Here is a 17,208-nt window from a genome sequence, read left to right as displayed (position 1 = left end):
CAAAATTTTGCTGGCTGGGAATTTGGTTGAAAAATGAGGGCGTGACAGTGCCGCCTCAACTTTCACGAAAAGCCGGATATGACGTCATTAAAGACATTTATCAAAAAAATGAAACTCTCATGTCAAATTTCATAAAGATCGGTCCAGTAGTTTAGTCTGAATCGCTCTACACACACGCACGCACATACACCACGACCCTCGTCTCGATTCCCCCCCTCTACGTTAAAACATTTAGTCAAAACTTGACTAAATGTAAAAAAGAAACAAAGAAAAGAAAACAAAGTGACGGCAATGCACAAAACAAGAAAGAAAGAAAGAAAGAAAGAAATAACAACAAGAGAAAATACAAAAAAAAATTAAAATGGAGAAAAACAAACACGCACACGTTACGCTTATACTCACTTGGCTGCAGGAAAAGGGCCGTCACGACGCACAACAAAACTGACTGCATTCTGGAACTGCGGCAGTCACTTGTAACAGACGACTGTAGCAGTCTAAACTTGATTTAGTGTTGATGAAAGTCTGAGTGCGCAGACACGTCCTGCAAAAATGATGCCTTAATCAGGGGTGGGACTTTCTTGTGATGAAAAACGAGGAAATCCCTTTTTTCTAGGGGGGTTCGGGGGCATGCTCCCCCTATTTTTTTTAATTGGTACATTAACATCTGTGCAATCTGGTGCATTCTGAGACTAAAATTCAACTCGTTTGGATCAGGTAAAAAAGACATTCTCCTTACTCCCCCCCCCCCTCAAAAAAACAACAACCCACCCAACCAAACAAAAAACACTTTCACACAACAATAGTAACATTGTAATGGTGCATACTAAAGTAATGAACCATGTATTCATAATCCAATACTGGCAATAGTATGATCCAAGTGACGCCCCTATGCATTGAAGCTCAAAATGACTACCGTATTAGTTATGAGGAATTTTCAGTCAGCACAATTTTTTTTTCCCCCTTACACCTGTTCCTTGTCCCGGTGTGCTCTCACGCCGCCCCGTCCCTGCACTCACTGCTCCATCCACATCTGAATTTCTTTCCGCTGCCAGACTTGCCGATTTTACAGACGCTCCAGGGAGGGATGTCGGGTCGTTGCGGTAGGCTACCCTCGGAAGATGACACTTCACTTCTGCTGAGTCACTTCGACGGTGTTCAGTAGTGGGTCTGTCCCGAGCTAACGGACGCAGCCCACTACCTACTATGTCCCCTACTAACGACATTGACTGCTAAGTCGCGGAGCCAGACTGAGTGAGGGTCCCCTCCAGAGAGCAGACAGCCACCACGTCCCTCCGTCGACCCCCCAGAACGTCACACGTTGAAGACTGACAGCAGAAGTACTTTTCAGGGAAGGATGGAACAGGAACACTGAGACCAAGGTCACCATGAGAGCTCCGGGCATGAAGGGCCACAAGAGCAAGGACAATTTATAATTTTTGGATGATTAATGAGATGAGGATGATTATAATGATGATGCTATGGATTTCCAATTTTGGTTTGAGACTACGTGACAGGGCTGCACTCTACGCTTACTGTCATAATATATCCTGGTGTCAACCAGGCCCGAGAACTGCAGCACCTGCGGTGTTGGTCAGGTAAACAGAACCTGAGCACCCTCAAAGTCGCATTCGTTAAGTGAATGACACTCGGCTGTGTGATTCCAGCCTTCCCATAGGAACCATAGCACTTCCACTCTGGGTAGGAGCCGACCGTAGCCCGAAAAACCCACATGACCCTGATGGGATTCGAACCCACGACCTCCCGGCCCACAGTCCGATGCGCTAACCACTGCGCTACGGGGGCCGGTAGTCAGCACAATTTAACTCGTAAGCCTCCAGTGTTCTGTTCCATCTTCACTTCTCTCCATATCATGCAGTCAACAAGTTATATATACTGTGATGAAATGGGACGCGGAAAAATAGATTACCCCAGCGGAACTCGTAAGTTGTGTCCGCGGAAATCCGCGGATTCGCGGAAAAGTCCCACCCCTGCTTAATAAAAACCACTTCTCGCGCTTAGCAAAATCAAAGAAATCGACAGATTGAACTGACACCGTTTGGTCTGTAAAATCTGACACAGGGAAGCGTGATTATTTTCCTGTGGGACAGTTTTGCTTCTGCGCTATGCGGGGTTGCCACTTACCTTATTCGACGTGGATGCTGGTTTTCAGCTAAGCATTGTCCTTGTGAAATGTACTGCGTTCAGTATCGTTATACATGTGAGTTTGACAGACTGGCGCAACTTGTTTTAGCATTTGTACCCAGCATAAGATTTGCTTCAGTGTCAAGTAAAAAATATAATTTCATTTTTAGGTATGCTTCAAGACAAGACAAGTTTCCCCGGACGACTCTTCAAGGCCTCAATTTTGACCCAAGAAGTCCGGATGCAAGGAAGCGCAACTAAGAGATCTTCAACAACCGGTACCAACCGTTTGAAGGCTGCATATAGTTATGATATACTGAACTAGGGTTTTCAAGGTGTGATATTTGTTTCCAATACCAGTTAATTAAGTTAGTAGCAACAGTTAACTGTTCTGTCAAGTGAAAAATGTATGTAGTTTCGATATGGACAGGTAAAATCAGTACTTTGTTTACAGCGAGGGAGGGTACGTAGTGCTGTCACCTCTGTGTGAGTTCAGGTTTAATTTTTTAAATGCCTGCAGTTAAGACAGAAGGTTGTGGAAGCTTATAAGAACTTGTGTCAGAGGATAGTAAGAGAGTTAGTGTTTCGGCTTCGTACGGACTATACCACCATCCAGGACTTTCGTGTATTATTCGGAGAACGTATCAGAGCCGAGGACATGTGTTGAAAGTGTAGTGTGTGTAATGCCGGACTGTGTTCTTCTTCAACTTCGGAATGACAAGGAGGTATTTTGTGAGATGTTTTATGATTTGATATCCATGTACTGATGATTTGATTCAATAGCGAAATGTTTGAAATGTTCATTCGTTTTGTGCCATGTTTGTTGTTCAAGAGCGTGTTGTCACTATCCCTTATGAATATGCCGATATGGACGTGTGTGAATGTTGGTGCAGACATGAGCGTTTGAGCGAGTGAATTTAGAAGCCCCGTGCATGAAAAAGTCATTACCGGACAACTAAATCAGCAAACATAGAAATTCCTTGTCATACACATCGATCTGATCAAAGTAATAATGTTAGCACTTTAAAAAAAAAATTTCACAGTTATTTGTTATTTTTTTGAGGAAATTATAATGCAATTCACCGATTTAAAAAAAAACATGATTCCAATTGTCTATCTTGAACAAATTTGTTTGTAAAAAATGTGTTACTTATGTGAGCTTGTGACCGACGACAGTTACGGTGCACATGCACTTGTGTACATCCGTTTGAACTCGTGAACTCGGGTACCTCTGTACTATCGGGGATCCACGAAGGTTTCCGAGACTGTGTTTCGTTTCTATTGAATTGGTCTCGCGGAAGAGCCGATTCTAAAATTTGCATAGGTAAAACGATCGCTTTTTTGGTACAAGCCTCTGGAGTAAAATTGTGATTAATGTTTTTTTGAACAAACTATTGACAGGTGACTTTGTTCCATCTCTCTTTTTCTCTCCGCCGCGATGTGATTTTGGATAGTTGAAGGTGATGTTAGACACCAACTAAAGAAAGAAAGAAAGTAAAAAGGAACCCGACACCCCTCGGGTCCAATATGTGTTAACCTTGTGACGCAGGCTGAAATCCTTTGGGATGTGGGCGCCGCTGAGACGTTCTTTCTGCCTGGAGTCTTGAAGTGAGACAACGTGTATTTTGTCGCGTGTGTTTTTCTTGACGCCGGTGTGTGACATGTTTTGTCACAGGCTGAAATCCTTTGGGATGTGAGGAATTCTTTTGCTGGTAGGTTAATACAATTTTCTTTCTGTAAATGGGTAAGCAGTGAGAAGAATAGTATGCTGCTTGGGGAAAGGATTTATTTGAATGTTCAAGTAGATTGTCTTGTGAGTTGGAATGTTTGGGAAGACTTTTGTTTGTTGAATGCTTTAGAAAACCGTTGTTTGAGAGAACGGTATTGTAGGTATGTTATTTGGTAGGAATGATGTGTTTTGTTGTTCAACGAGTTAGCTTGTGGTAGTTGAAATTGTTGAGTTGTTTACGTATGCTTACGGCGTGCATTCTGTGGTTTGCAGGATGGCGGAGCGTGCGACGGGGTTCTTTCTAGAGGGGTCTTTTCTTTTCTAGAGGGGTGTAGTTAGATTCAGTTAGTTCTTTTTTAGCTGGGTTCAGTAGACTAGGTTTTACGGGTATTTTTTAGCTGGGTTTCCGTAGATGGGGTTTTAGTTCAGTCTTTTTAGATGTGTTTTTTTTTAGTGGGGCGTAGATTTGTTTTCGTAGACTAGGTTTCGTTAGTGAAGTGCAGTTAGTTTTAGTGGAGGGATTTTGGTCAGGTTTTGTTAGTTACTTTTTGGAGATTTGGTTTTTTTGAAGAATTGTGTTTAGGTTGTTTTTTTAGATTTCGTTTGTTTTAGATTAGAGTATCATTGTGGGTTTTTTGGATTAAAGTTGAGAGTGAGAATTTAGAATAGAGTTTTAGAGTAGTTTGGAGGGAGGATTTAGCGTGTATTTAGAGTGTAGTTTAGAGGGAGAATTTAGAATATAGCTTTGGAGTGAAGAATTGAGAGCGTTGTTTTTGGAGTTGTTTAGTCCTATAGTAATACATTGAAAGTTTTGTATTTGAAAGTAAACCCCCGTTATCCCACACATTCCCCATTTCATCTTATGGAATAAAAGAACCTGGTAATATAACTTGTGTCTGTTGCTTTGAGTGGTTGAGCTCGGTGAGAAAGGGTAAAGTAATTTGGCACTCGGTTACACTTACTTTTTTTTTCTTCAAGGCTATATCAAGGAAATATCTTATTGAACTGATTGTGGGACCGTGCACAAGCTGACAGACTTGAACTCAAAAGTTGCAGAAGATTCTTGGTTGCGACTTTCGAGTTAAAGCCGATCAGTTTGTGCACAGTCCCAAGATTTGTCTATATTTATTTATCACTTAAAATAAAATACAGTTTTTCTTTTAATTAAACTGTATATATGTCAAAGACTGTTTTGAATAATTTTGGGGGGTAATTTTCTTTAAGAAATAACTCAAATGAATGCACAAATTGTGTACTAAAGTGTCGGTACAAGGGAGACAATTTGAAGCCATTTTAAAAAAACAAAGCAGTATATTGCATAATAATATCCTTCAATTAAAACAAGAAATAAGGAATAAACGTCTCTTGACATGTTCTCTACCTAATTATCTTGATCGCATTTATTTAAAGTGGAAATCGTTATGTTCGTAAGCTCACATGCAATCATTTATGAAACAAACTCGCACCAGACCAGAGATTTGATAGAGTGAACGTTTGCGCATGATTTAAACATCGAAGAGAATATACATTTTGTTTGTGAAATTTCACCATACTTTGCAAGACGTATTGTTATTGTCAGATTCACAAATAAACAGAAAAACAAACAAATGAACAAACTAATGAACAACAACAACAACAAAAACCGCACAAAAAAACAAGAGATTCAGAAGAAAAAAAACCGTTCACAATTCGGAATCTAAAACAAGAAAGATAAGAATGAGAACTATCCGTTTAATAAACCCCGAGATATTTGTAAGTAAGTCGACAAAATGGTCTTCATTGCAGACAGACGCACACATAATTTTCAGACAGATATAAAAGAAAAAGACTTTGGTTGAATTCGACCACTGGTTTGAAGAAAGAATATCTTTCTAAATTGAATTTTTGTTTAAGGCCAGAGATGGAAATTCAGATTAGTTTCTTTGGCAAGCTTTCCAATGTCCAGCTCCGAGAAATAACTTAATGTAAGGCCAGAGACGGAAATTAAGATCTGTTTGTCTGGCAAGCGTTACAATGTCTAACTCTAAGAAATAATTTGATTTAATGCCAGAGATGGAAATTCAGATTTGTTTCTTTGGCAAGCTTTACAATGTCTACCTCCGTTAAAATGATTTGATTTAAGGCCAGAGATGGAAATTCAGATTTTTTCTTTTTTGCAAGCTTTACAATGTCTAACTCCGAGAAATAATTTGATTTAAGACCAGAGATGGAAATTCAGATGTGTTTCTTTGGCAAGCTTTACAATGTCTAACTCCGAGAAATAATTGTAAAACTAGGATTTGAAGTACAGGTAGTACGTACGGCATACACTCGGCAGGACATGAACGAATCAAGATGCACTCACCTGTAGTACTCTGGAACTGTGCAGACATCGACTGTGAGCTAAACTCAGTTTGTACCGCGTTTTATAGCGTTCAAGCTGTGTGACTTGAATAAGGATAAAACCTACAGGTTGTACCAATTTTAAGTCTTATAGTGTGTGTGTGTGTGTGTGTGTGTGTGTGTGTGTGTGTGTGTGTGTGTGTGTGTGTGTGTGTGTGTGTGTGCGTGCGTGCGTGCGTGCGTGTGTGTGTGTGTATGTGAGTGAGTGTGTGTGTGTGTGTGTGTGTGTGTGTGTGTGTGTGTGTGTGTGTGTGTGTGTGTGTGTGTGTGACACCTGATAACTAATAACTCCCTGCGCTTAGAACTGTACTCACGGAATACGCGCGATATAAGCCTCCTATTGATTGATTGATTGAACTATAAGCACCTTGGCATTATTTAATTCGCTTGCCTACTCAATCATCATTTACGATTTTAAGGGGTATTGAATGTGCTTTTTACATTCAGTCAAGTAATGACTGAATGTTTTAACGAGATCGGGGAGCGAGGTTTGTCTCCCGATGTATGCGTGTGTGTATGCATGTAAAACTCAGAGGCAAAAGAAACGCAAATGCTGCATTGAAGATGGGTTACACATGAATTTTAATGTCGAATTAATTATTTCGGGTTAACAATAACAAGGAAATGAATTGACCGATACAAAAACCAGACGGAAAAGTGTATTGGGATGAGAGCATGACGTGCCATGTTCCACTGAACACTGTTTGAAGACTGTTGAAAGTTAATAGCGTGTTGCTCCTCCCTGGGCGTTGATGACTGTGGCGCACCTCCGGTACATGGAGAGGACGAGGTGATTAATTTTTTGCTGAGAGACCTGAGCCCACACCTGGGTCACGGCAGCACGCGGTGCTGCTGCTGTGCGGGGTCTCCGGGCAAGGGCATTAATCCTTCTTTGCATGATGTCCCAAAAGTGTTCGATTGGGTTGAGATCCGGAATCGAGCAGGATGAGGCAGAAGGTTTACGCTGTTGTGACGCAGGAAGTTCTGGGTAGCACGTGCAGTATGGGGACGAGCATTAATTGTCTTGCTGGAACAGGCAGTTCCGGTGCCTCTGGACAAATGGAACCACATTGGGACGCAGGACTTTATTGTGTGTGTGTGCGTGCGTGTGTGGGTGTGTGTGACCATGTTTGAATTTATTCGGATTTAGTTCTCTTTCCTTGTTTGTATTATGATTGTGTAAGTGTAAAGCGCTCTGGGCTCGTCACCACGAGGTTTACGCGCTATATAAGTAATCGTTATTATTATTATTATTATTATTATTATTATTATATAGCGGTCTGCATTGACACCATTCCCACCACCTTGGTCGACGTTCTGAAAGACGACAGGCTCCACTCGCTGATTGACACCAATGGCGCCCCATATCATGACGCTGGCACCTCCCCATAGATCATGCTGAAGGATGTTATTGTTAGCAAACCGCTGTCCAGGTCTTCGCCAGATCCGGACACGCCCATCGCCAGGTTCCAGGCAAAAGCGCTTCTCGTCCGAAAAAAAGAACCCTCCGCCAGTCCCGATGGCGCCAGTGGGCATGCTGCTGGGCCCAGGCCAGACGATCCAGGCGATGCTGAGCTGTCAAGACAGGACGTCGAGCAGGACGCCGATTTACCAGGTTCTGCCCACCAAGCCGTCGGCGTACAATTCTGGCACTGACGGGTTCTCCATGCACCCCGAATTTGTTACGGGCTGTGTTGGCGGCAGTTTCGAATGCATCTCGCTGGTGTTGATGGAAAAGATGGCGATCTTGTCGCGCTGTTGTTACCCGGGGTCTGCCACGTCCTGGTAAGTCACAGGTACTGTTAGTGGCATGCAAACGTTGCTGCAGGCGATAAACCGTGGTGAAATTTACTCCAAATGACCTAGCAACTTGCAGAACTGATTGTCCGGCATCAAGTCTCCCGATCGCCTGTTGGCGCTGATCTGGTGATAGTCTCGGCATCGCGCCTGTGTCGCAGAAATGAATGTTGTAACAGTTTTGTGAGTATTGTACAGCTTGCCTGAACACTCTGAACACGTAAAGCTGCTTTTCCACATTTTGCACGTGCTGAAAGTTGTCCCCATGACGGTTTGGGATCCCCGTCAACAAGACCTCGCGTGTGACCCAGATAACGGCAAACACGGTTCTGACAAGATAAGACCGGTAAAACAACACGTGCAGAACATGCTAGTATCATGATTTTATTTTTATTTCAAGTCCATAAAGGTTTAATTAACGCATCCTTTATTTGCGTTTCTTTTGCCTCCGAGTTTATAATGTGTGTGACAAGCATTTCTCAGAAATTACCCGACGGATTTTCATGACAATTGATGCATACATTTTTTCAGGGCATTTTGTAAGTGCTTTTTCTCGGATTTAATTCATAAAACTATTTGATGGCGTCATATTTGCCCGTTTGCAAAAGTTGAGGCGGCACTTTCACGGCTACAGATTTTCATCCATTTGTTGAAATTTTTGTAAGATGATCTTTGACTTAGTGTGGACTATGGGATTACATTCCATTATGGTACCTTCAAAATTCGTTTTTGAAATTGTCACTCAATTAGTCAATATTAGCTGATTTTGTTGATTTTATACAAAAAATCGATATTTGAATCACAAAGGTGACATCATTGTATTTTGTGTTTCCACCTGTATGAGATAATACATGATTTTGCTGTGTTTGATTGAAAATTAGCTTAAAATGGAGAAAACCGTTACAATTTCGACTGTCTTTATTGTTTGAAGAAGACACATTATTATCATTATCAGTTGCTGATTCAAAAAATATATAGTTTATGGTGTGTCACGTTGAAAAGTTGCTTTTGCAAGCGAATGCGGGCCGCTAAATTTTGAACAAGAAAGTCAGCGCTTTTAGTCTCGGTCGTGGATGATCTCATTTGTCCATGCAAGCAGTGCGTTCAGTACCATTCTTTGAGTTTGACAGTGTGATGTTATTGTTTACTGTTCATGTTGTATGTGTGTCATTCACTCACGCTCACTGCAGACTCGGGAGAAGTTGTTCAAGTTCAACATTGTATTGAGGTATCCATCTTGCAGGAAGTAAGGGAAGATACTCTCAGTAAGCACAATATAACAGTATCCGCTATAGCTCAGAGGTACTGGATTCCTGGTGTTTTACAGGTACCATGGATATCTTTCTTTCTTTATTTGGTGTTTAACGTCGTTTTCAACCACGAAGGTTATATCGCGACGAACCATGGATATCATTACATCCCTCTTCTTTAGATACATGAAAATAACATAACTCCAACTTCGCTTTAACCAATAACTTGAAAACTGGTAAACCTCACTTTAACACTAAAATGAACATAATCAATTCCAAAGAATTATTTATCACTTACTGAAAATGAAATAAAACAATTATTTCTGAACGTTACTTTTAAAGAAAGATTGCATCTTAAACATGGACAATTACAAAGATCTTCTTTTTGTCGATCACACCAAGTACAAAGATAACTTTAACGATCATAACACTAACTGCAATAATACAAAAAATCCGTTCCTCTGAAATAAAGAAAACTGTTCACTGAGACTTCTGTTGTCATTGTTCATAATTCTTGTCTCTTTATTGCTTGTCTCTGCAAAACTTGTCTCTGTAATACTGAATACACAGAACATATGAAATAAATCAAAACATGTTTGTCATGTCGTCAAATGTCAAATCATCAAATGCTTTCAATGAGTCTTTCTGGCTTCTTGATGCTTCTCTGGGGCCTCTGATGTGGACTTTCTGTTGGTGCTTCAACTACTGGCTGAGTAATGTATGGAGGTTTTGCTGCTGGTTGGATGTGATCATCATTCTGCTCAGGTGTTGTGGAGATTGGAGGTGGTGTTCTGGTCTCGATGATCTCAGGTTTGTCATAAAATCTGACATGTCGTTCTGTTGGCTTCTGCAGGTTCATCAGGTGTCTACTGTTTCTGCGATAGGTTGCTCCATTGGGTGATTGGACAACGTATGATCTTGGTTTGTTGCTGGGTTGTATGACTGTTGCTGGTGTCCATTTTCCTCCTTCTTTCTGCATCATGACAGGTTGAACTTTTGACAGTGGTGGGAGACTGCGTGTTGCTGTTCTGTCATGGTACATCTTCTGTTGCTGTTGACGCTGTTCTAGCTGCTTTCTGACTTCTTTCTTATTGGACAGGGTGTTTGGAATAAGAGAGGGAAGGTTTGTTTTGAGTGTCATGAAGTGGATTGTGTGTGAAATAAATGAAATTACTTTCATATGTACGTGTTCTGCCCTATTGCACTGTCTCTACCCTTTTCACACCAAACACTTCAAACAACAGAATTTGGGAGGATACAGGCTTATTATTTCCTCAACCAAAAACAACATAATTCTTCACTTCAAATACATCAATACGAATCAACTTATCGACACACAGTTCACACAATCCTTTAGCATTCACTCAATGCATGTAAATACATAGTATAAAGATACTTTCTCAAAGATAGATTATTGCCCAAGATAAGGTGCTGACAGACACTCACGAGTTCGAATCACAGCTCACTGCATGTCGTCAGTTTCACTTCCTTGTGTCGCTGAATCCTCATAGAATGATGAATTCCCAGAAACTCTCATTGTAGATGCCAACACACACCTTTCACGTTTCTCCCCGAGAAACCCTTTCCGCCATTAGCGAAAAGAACCGTCGTCAGCTACGACCGGTAACGATGAAGACTCCCCTCGTCTAGTCATCTGCGCCGATGTGGTCCCTTGCTCGCCACCATCGTCCTGCGCTTCTCCGTGTAAGGTCCGTCCCTGGAAACTCCTCATGGAAACTCGTAAAGAATTTAACCAAGTTTTAATACAACATTCTCTAAAACCATCTCTTCTTCCAAACATTCATATATCAACTCATACATTCTCGTTCATTCTACGTTCACATTCCGTCCACATTCAATATCCAAGCTAATACTTAATCTATGAATAACACTGCCATACAAAGCATCACCATCCTAGACATAACATAAATGCGTAACATTTATGTTCACGAAATTCCGCAGGAAAAACCCTGATACAATCACATCAAGAATTCTCTCAAAACTTCACACTAGGTTTTAGTGCGCTCTGTATAAACTAACCTTTACACTACAGCTATGTAATCAAACTTCAATAATATACAACATAGTAAATCATTTACCTTAAGAGACCCGTCTCTTGAAAGAGTGAATTTGTCCCAGACAAATTTGACACCCGCTTAGACACCTTGCTCGGTCGAGCCTCTACAGCGTTGTGACGATATTAAACACAGACCAGCTACATGTCTCAAAAACCCAGCTCATCTCAAGCTAAAGCCAGTTTTGCGTGCAACGCACAAAACACGTGAATAACGCTCTCCTTGTCACATACGCCTCGCGCTACAACATTTAGGGAGGTTAAAATCACGACGTTGTTCACATCACAAATTATGCTACTCACATCTTTGTGACATTGAGTTTGCGGGAGTATAGGAGTTCAGCTGGGGATGGGAGTTTGTGGTCGATGGGAGTAGACCTAAAAGCAAGAAGTGCTATGTTGATGTCAGAGTGAGACTCTTTTGCTTTGGTCATAATGTTCTTGACTGTCTGCACGGTTCTCTCTGCTAGTCCGTTTGATCTTGGGTATCTTGGTGAGCTTGTAGTATGCTGGAATCCCCATTCTTTTCTGAATCTTTAAAATTTAGTGCTGATGTATGGTTTCCCGTTGTCACTGACAAGTTTTTCTAGGACTCCCTGCTCCCTGAAGAGTTGACTGTGCTTGTTGTTTGGCCTGCTGTTGCTGTGCGTCGTACGAACGGCATTTTTGAATAGAAGTCGCAAACGACAATCTAGTCGCTACCATCCAACGTCATGATGTCAGTGCCGACTGTGTGCCAAGGTCGTTCTGGAATCTCATGCTGCAACAGTTCTTCATGGGGTTGACTTTTCTGATGTTTCAGGCATGTTTTGCAGGTTTGTACGAAGGTTTCAATGTCGTGACTTAGACCTTGCCAGTATACGCACGTTTTGGCTCTCATACTACATTTTTCTATTCCCTGGTGACCAGAATGAATTGTCTGTAGAATGTACTGCTTCATGGACTCTGGAATCATGACTGTCTCCTTTGAGAACGATGTCATCCTCAACAGTGAGTTCTTCCTTGAGCGACCAGTACTGTCTGAGGTTCTTGGGTAGGTCTTTTGGTTTCTCTGGCCATCCTTTGATGATGGTGTTTTTGAGTGCCGTCATGTGCGGATCTCTGCACGTCTCATCTTTCAGCTGCTGTAGTCTATCTGCTGAAAACTGAACGGCGAAGACTGACTTCTCAATGTCGATCTCAGGTCCTGTGGTAGGATGGAGTCTGAATAGCATGTCTGCTAGGACCACTTCTTTGCCTGGGCGGTAGACGATGTTCATGTCGTACTTCTGCAGGCGAAGCATCATTCTTTGGAGTCTGGGAGGTGTGCTCGCTAGGCTCTTCTTCTGAATCTGCTCCAAGGGTTTGTGGTCTGATTGCACAGTGAAGTGCTTCCCGAACACGTAGGTGTTGAAACGTTCACATCCAAACACGACTGCGAGTAGCTCACGCTCGATGTTCGCATACCGTTTCTCAGTCTCTGTGAGCGCTTTGCTGGCGAATGCAATCGGCTTGTCCTGGATCAGGGTTGCTCCTAATCCTTGCTGTGATGCATCGACTTGGATGACGGCTGATTTGGTGATGTCAAAGTATGTCAGCGCTGTGTCTTCACAGATCATGTCCTTGACCTTCTGAAAGGCTTTCTGGTGAGAGCTGTTCAAGTCCCACTGCACGTCTTTCTTGGTGAATGCTCTCAAAGCTGCCGTGTGATCTGCCAGCATTGGGATGAAGGAAGACATGTATTGCACCATGCCGAGAAACTGCTGTAGCTCGGTGAGGTTCTTTGGTGATGGTAGGTTCTTGGTCTCTGTTGTCTTCTCAGGATCTGGGTGTACACCGTCAGCGTCGTAGATCATGCCGAAGAACTTGACCTGTTTGCGCTTGATGTAGCACTTGTCCTCGTTGAAGACCAGACCCATCTTTTTTGCCACTTCCATCAGTTGATGGAGGTTGCGATCGTGCTCGTCCTCGTCTTTGCCATAGACAACGACGTCATCTGTGATGCCAAGGGTTCCCGGACACTGGCTGAGGATCTGGTCCATGTGGTTTTTGAATATGTCCTGGCTTACGCTCAGGCCAAAAGGTAGTCGAACAAAACGAAATCTTCCGCAAGGGCTGTTGAACGCAGTGAGACGACTGGATTCTTTGTCGAGCTTGACTGACCAGTAGCCATGTCGGGCATCCAACTTGCTGAAAAGTTTGGCTCCGCTGAATCGATTTGTGATCTCTTCAAGTGTTGGCGTCTTGTGATGCGTTCTTTTGATGCTTTTGTTGAGGTCTTTGGGATCGATGCATATTCTTATACCACCACTGGACTTTCTGCTAAAGGCCAATTAGTTCACCCAGTCGGTAGGTTCCTCAACAGGTACGATCACTCCACTCTTCTGCATCTTTTCGAGCTCCGCTTTGATTTCTGGTAGTAGTTGGATGGGGTACTTGCGTGGAGGTTGAATGACTGGTTGTGCATTTTGTTTCAGCGTGATGTGAAGATCTCCGTGGAGAACTCCAATGCCTTCAAATCTGTCAGGGTAGAGACGCTTGAGTTCTTTCGCATCCTGTATTGGAGTTGGGTCAGCTTTCACTGGTGTCGACTGAATCGGACAGTGAAATGTGACTAGTTGAAGTCTTGTACTTCCTGGTAGGCCTAGGATGGCTGGTCCATCAGCATCTGTGATGTAGAACTCTTCAGTGTGCCACTTTGATTCTCCGTACTTGCAGGGTAGAGTAACAGATCCAAACTGATTGATGACGCTGCAGTTGTAAGCAATGAGTCTGGTTCTTCTTTGTTGTGTAGATCCTGGTTTCGGGTAACCATCTTCATCCAGCTGTTGTGGATATATGCGTCGAAATATTCTCAGTGGCATGATGTTGCCTTGCGCCCCTGTGTCGACTTTCACCTTGAGTTTTGCATGTTTGGTCTTGCTGAGCTTGATAGGCAGATTGGCGTAAACTTCTATGCGCTCGTCGCTGCTGCCGACTGTAGAGAAGTTGATTGGTTCGAAGGTGATGTTATTCTCGTCGTAGTCTGTGTCGTTTTCGTCTTCGGCGTTGACGAAGTCGTGACGGCGATGGCGATGAGGTGTGCCGGAGCGTCTTCTCTGCCAGAAGCCTCCTTGTTGGTTTTCTCTTACTCGTTGAGGCGAGTTTTGGCTGCCGTGGCTGTTCGTCTTGCTACTGTGACAATACTTCTTCCAGTGGTTCATCTTACCACATGCACCACATTTCGTGTTGAACGTTGGGCATTTTCTTGGTGCGTGCTTAATGCCACAGTTACCACATGCTTTGGTGTACATGATTCTTGAGTTGACTGCATCAACTGTGAATGGTTTGCTCAGGCTGGTCATTTTCTCCATCTGGGTGACACTTGCTTCATGTGAGCGACATAGATCATGTGCCTGTTTCAGCGTCAGTGTGTCATCTTTCCGCAGGAGTTTTCTCTGCACTTCCGGGTACTTGATGCCAGCGATAATCTGCTCGATCAGTCTTTCATTTCTTGCTGCATCAGAAGAAAACTTGCACTTGAGCACTTTGGTTTTGCACCGTGTGACAAAATCATCAACAGTTTCAGTAGTATTCTGGCGAAACTATTGAAGTTCAAGGCGATGAATTCTGAAGTTGTCTTGAGGTTCACTTTCAGCAAATGTGTCCCAAATGTTCTTTGGGTCCTTGATTTGTTCAGCAGATAGCCCCCAAGTGTTTGAAAGTCGCATACCTTCAGTTCCTGACCACAGAAAAATGTGGCTGTACTGTCTCTCCACTTTTGTTTGCTCTGCAGTGAATCTGTACTCACACATCTGCTTGAATTCTGCTAACGCTGTAGCCCTGTCTGGATTTGACCAATCCATCGATGGGTTGGGTAGACCGCCTGGTATGGGACCGCGTTCTGCCATGATAAAGCTTGCGTGACACGTGGAATGTGCTAGAAGTTTGACACGTGGTTCGTGCTGCTGCTTAAAGCTACGCTCTGACGATGTCAGGGGTTTGGGAGCACATATTCACTACCCGCGCTGCCACCATGTGATGTTATTGTTTACTGTTCATGTTGTTGTATGCGTGTCATTCACTCACGCTCACTGCAGACTCGGGAGAAGTTGTTCAAGTTCAACATTGTATTGAGGTTTCCATCTTGCAGGAAGTAAGGGAAGATACTCTCAGTAAGCACAATATAACAGTATCCGCTACAGCTCAGAGGTACTGGATTCCTGGTGTTTCACAGGTACCATGGATATCATTACAGACAGCTTGACTAAATGTATAAATTTTGCTTCACGCGACTTGTTTAAATGTCATATACAGAACAGATTGTCTGCAATACTGCTGCTTATATCGATCCAAACAACGGTGTCGTTATTTGGCATGTTTTGTGTCATAAAGCAGCAAGCATGAATAACGTTAAATATACACGTATATCAAAAGTTGCCAGGGACAAACCAAGGGGAACTTTAACGCGGGGTATTTTTTTCGAGACAAATGTCTCTGCACCTGATAGTTGGTAGACTGTATTGAATGTCGTTATTCAAATGCAAACCGTCAGAAACAGAAAGCTTAGAAAGGAATTACGTTGTATTGTTTTCCTGCTTTGCCTGGCTGAGGTCGTGAAATTCTGTACCAAAATGACCCAAGGCGCAACTTATTCCTTTCGATGAGTTTTAAGTTTGTTTTAAAGTTTCCGCAGCTGTTGGTAGACTTTATTGGATGTCGTTATTCAAATGCAATCCGTCAGAGACAGAGAGCTTAGAAAGGAATTACGTTGGGGCAGGGATATAGCTCAGTTGGTAGCGCGCTGGATTTGTATTCAGTTGGCCGCTGTCAGCGTGAGTTCGATCCCAGGTTCGGCGGAAATTTATTTCAGAGTCAAATTTGTGTGCAGACTCTCTTCGGTGTCCGAACTCCCCCCCGTGTACACTACATTGGGTGTGCACGTTAAAGATCCCACGATTGACAAAAGGGTCTTTCCTGGCAAAAATTGCTTAGGCACAGTTAATAATTGTCTACCTATACCCGTGTGACTTGGAATAATAGGCCGTGAAAGGTAAATATGCGCCGAAATGGCTGCAATTACTGGCCGTATAAAATTTCATCTCACACGGCATCACTGCAGAGCGCCTAGAACTGTACCCACGGAATATGCGCGATATAAGCCTCATTGATTGATTGATTGATTGATTGTATTGTTTTCATGCTTTCCTAAGTTTCAAGTTTCTTAAAAGTTTCTGCAGCTGTTGGAAGACTTTATTGGATGTCGTTATTCAAATGCAATCCATCAGAGACAGAGAGCTTAGAAAGGAATTACGTAATTGGTAGACTTTATAAGATGTTTGATGGGTTGTTGACAGACCAGCTTTTTTGTCGGTCCGAGGGGGAGCATATTGTCTTTTGTTTCGTATTTATTGACCAAGGCTGAAGGCCGCGGTCAATAAATATGAAACAAAAGTCGATATGCCCCCCCAGGACCGACAAAAAAGCTGGTCTGTCAACAAACCACCAAACATCGTTTTTGTCATCATTTTGGTGGTGAGAAAATAAGTGCACAATCAACCCAAGGAGCCATGCTTTGAAACGCGGGTTCCGTGCTGATAACCACACGAGTCCCGGTTTGATAACCACTGGCAATCAAAGCTGGCGTGTGAAACCAACTTTCTGTGATTTTGAGTTCATTAAATGTTGGGATGAATATGTCAGGTTTGAGGATGCACAGTTCTGTAGGTTCATCTCGGTATTCCACCCCCTCGGCTTTCTGTTGTAAATATTAAGCTGAGTGATCGAATGTGGAAGCTACGTTTGGTCAAAGGTCACAGAAGATGTGCGTCGTGCAGCGAAGGAAAGAATCGCGATCTTGTTTCCGACTCAGTACC

At 42.7% G+C, this 17,208-nt stretch overlaps 1 protein-coding gene across 2 annotated transcripts in view; it reads left to right on the top strand.

Annotated features, from left to right (window-relative positions):
• LOC138949303 (uncharacterized) overlaps positions 1-17,208 on the top strand; it is a 32,503-nt gene that overhangs the window by 2,506 nt on the left and 12,789 nt on the right. Inside the window, exon 2 of one of the 2 annotated variants that reach the window (XR_011450225.1) lies at positions 2,313-4,760. The exons of the other annotated variant lie outside the window; for it this stretch is intronic. The gene's annotated coding sequence lies outside the window, so the exon portion shown is untranslated. Of the gene's footprint in view, positions 1-2,312; positions 4,761-17,208 lie in introns of those variants that run through there. 2 annotated transcript variants of the gene reach the window in all.

The sequence above is a fragment of the Littorina saxatilis genome, linkage group LG15 (assembly GCF_037325665.1).
Source record: "Littorina saxatilis isolate snail1 linkage group LG15, US_GU_Lsax_2.0, whole genome shotgun sequence".
Classification (NCBI taxonomy): Eukaryota; Metazoa; Mollusca; class Gastropoda; order Littorinimorpha; family Littorinidae; genus Littorina; species Littorina saxatilis.
The sequence above is the reverse complement of the archived record's forward strand: the minus strand, read 5'-3'. Positions and strand labels throughout refer to the sequence as shown.